At 28.9% G+C, this 2254-nt stretch overlaps 1 long non-coding RNA gene across 1 annotated transcript; it reads right to left on the minus strand.

Annotated features, from left to right (window-relative positions):
• Window positions 1–418: 418 nt before the first annotated feature.
• Window positions 419–1544, minus strand: LOC107933612 (uncharacterized). The gene is made up of 2 exons (XR_001693675.2): window positions 994–1544; window positions 419–657 (listed from the first exon to the last, which is right to left on the minus strand). It is a non-coding gene; the product is annotated as an uncharacterized lncRNA (long non-coding RNA).
• Window positions 1545–2254: the final 710 nt, after the last annotated feature.

Below are 2254 nucleotides of genomic sequence, written 5' to 3' on the forward strand. Positions count from 1 at the left end.
CCTTTCATGTTGTAATTTTGTCGTTTGAGTGCCCAATATAATAAAAGGGCTTAATCGCGTAAAATGAAAATTTGATGGTTTAATTTGTAAGGGCCGAATTGTTGTTGTCTTTATTTTATGAGGTATTTATGTTGCAATTAGACCATATTTATAAATCATGGATGGCTAACGACATGAATATAATGTTTGTATAATTATTTTATAAAGATTAATTTAGTAAAATATGTAATAATATGTATAAAATAAATCATAAAAATTTAAAAGCCATATTTTCATCTTTTTTCTTTGACAGAAACATCAAAGAAAAGAAAAGAAATAAGGTTTTCAATGGTTCAGCCATTGTTAAGCTTAATCAAGGTATGTAGCTGTAAGACCCAATTTGTGACCGGGCTTACACAAACTAAAAAACAAATCAAAATATAAAAAATAATAATAATAATAAAGTCTAATGTCCATTTCTTACATAGCCCAACAACCAAAAATAACGGGCTCAAATTAAAAAACCTAAACCCAACAAAATACACAGCTCACTGGCCCAAATAATCCAAGCTTCAGTTTCAGAAAATGAAACCCTAAGTCAGTAGCCTCGTGCCGCAGCCTTCACGAGTGGCCTCGCTACATCGCACGTGCACCTCCGTTCCTCCACGTCAACGGAACCTGTGAGAAGGAAAATAAACAGCAAAGGAATGCACGAGAGAGAAGCTAACAGAATTTACAGCGATTGACAGCAAGAAAATGTAATTTTATTTTTTATTTACTCTGTAAATCCGGCTATAAAAAGCCATCGAATGTACCTGCAAAGGAGGCATATGACGCACAGTGTACGCATACACACATACAATATACAGATATTGAATAGAAAAGTTTAAAAGCATTTTGAAAAGGTAATTTTCTTTAGTCTTTTTAACTATTCTGTTATTTTTTATATATTTTCTTGCCATTGCTTTCATCATCTGTGTTTTAAAATAAAGAGGAGAGAAAAGCAAGTCTCACCTTGCAAATCGGCCACCGATCTCCGTTCACTTCGTTGAGATCGAAGTAGAAAGGGGATCCAAAGGCAACATCTATTACTGCTGGTGCGCCATTGAGCACCAAATTAAATGGTGGATTCGACAGATGCAGAAAACCGAAGCAAATTGATTTTTGGGGGTTGTTAATTTAGGTTAAAAAATGGCTGAACTAAAAGAAGAGAAAAAGGCATTAAAACCTTTGTAGAAAGTGGTGCTGTTTGAAATGGAAAAGTCCACGTGTAAACCCGATGCAAAAGACAGATCTGCACTCTTTTTTATCTTAAATGAGCTATTTGCACGTCTGATCCTTCCCCCATATGTCGATCTTCAATCGGATCCAACCTATGCTACACTTATTTTTTTATTTTGTCTGGGAATTTGTACACTATTGCGATTTGATCCACGGCTAAATTCAGCGTTTTGAAATGTAAATTATTTCCAATTCTGGTCCTTATATATTTGCAAGCATGACGCCTAAGTCCCTATTTTGATTTTAATAGTTTTATTTTTAAAATTTCCTTCGTATTTTAACTCAATTTTAATTTAGTTTTATTTGTATAGTCTACCATACATTCAACGTTGTACATGTATTAGCTTAATTGAGATTTTAATTTATGATGCATATTATTTAAAATTGGTTTAATTTTTTAAAAATTAATTTGATCTTTGTTAACAGCTTCTTCTATATTTTATTTGCAATTAGGTTATAGTTTTTTTTTTTTATTTTGCGTAACCTTTAACTCAAAATTTTTTTTTATTTTGGCAGCTATATTATTTAAATCAAGTCTTTTGTTCACTATGATTTTGAGAATTCATTTGGTTCTTCATATATATACATGCTAAATTATGTTTCTCACTTTATATAACTATTATTTTGAAGCTATTTTATATTATATTGTTTTAATAATTTATATAATATTTTTTTAATATTTTTGTGTATATTTGTACATATATTATTTTAATGGTTTTTTTATTTAAAATACTTATTATTTTAAAATTCATTTAAATATGTATGCAAGGTTATTTGGGAAATTCATTCTTGTGTTTACAAAATTATTATTTTGAAACGCTTCTTTATGTTATATTATCTTAGTGTTTTATTTAGTATCCCTTCTAAATGTTTTAAGTATAATAGTATGTATATAATTTATAAGATAATCTAATTTTATATGTATTATTAATTTCATATTTTGTTTATATAAATAATTATTCCTATATCATATGTGCATGTCTCAAAAGAAAAT

The sequence above is a fragment of the Gossypium hirsutum genome, chromosome A12, assembly GCF_007990345.1.
Source record: "Gossypium hirsutum isolate 1008001.06 chromosome A12, Gossypium_hirsutum_v2.1, whole genome shotgun sequence".
Lineage (NCBI taxonomy): Eukaryota > Viridiplantae > Streptophyta > Magnoliopsida > Malvales > Malvaceae > Gossypium > Gossypium hirsutum.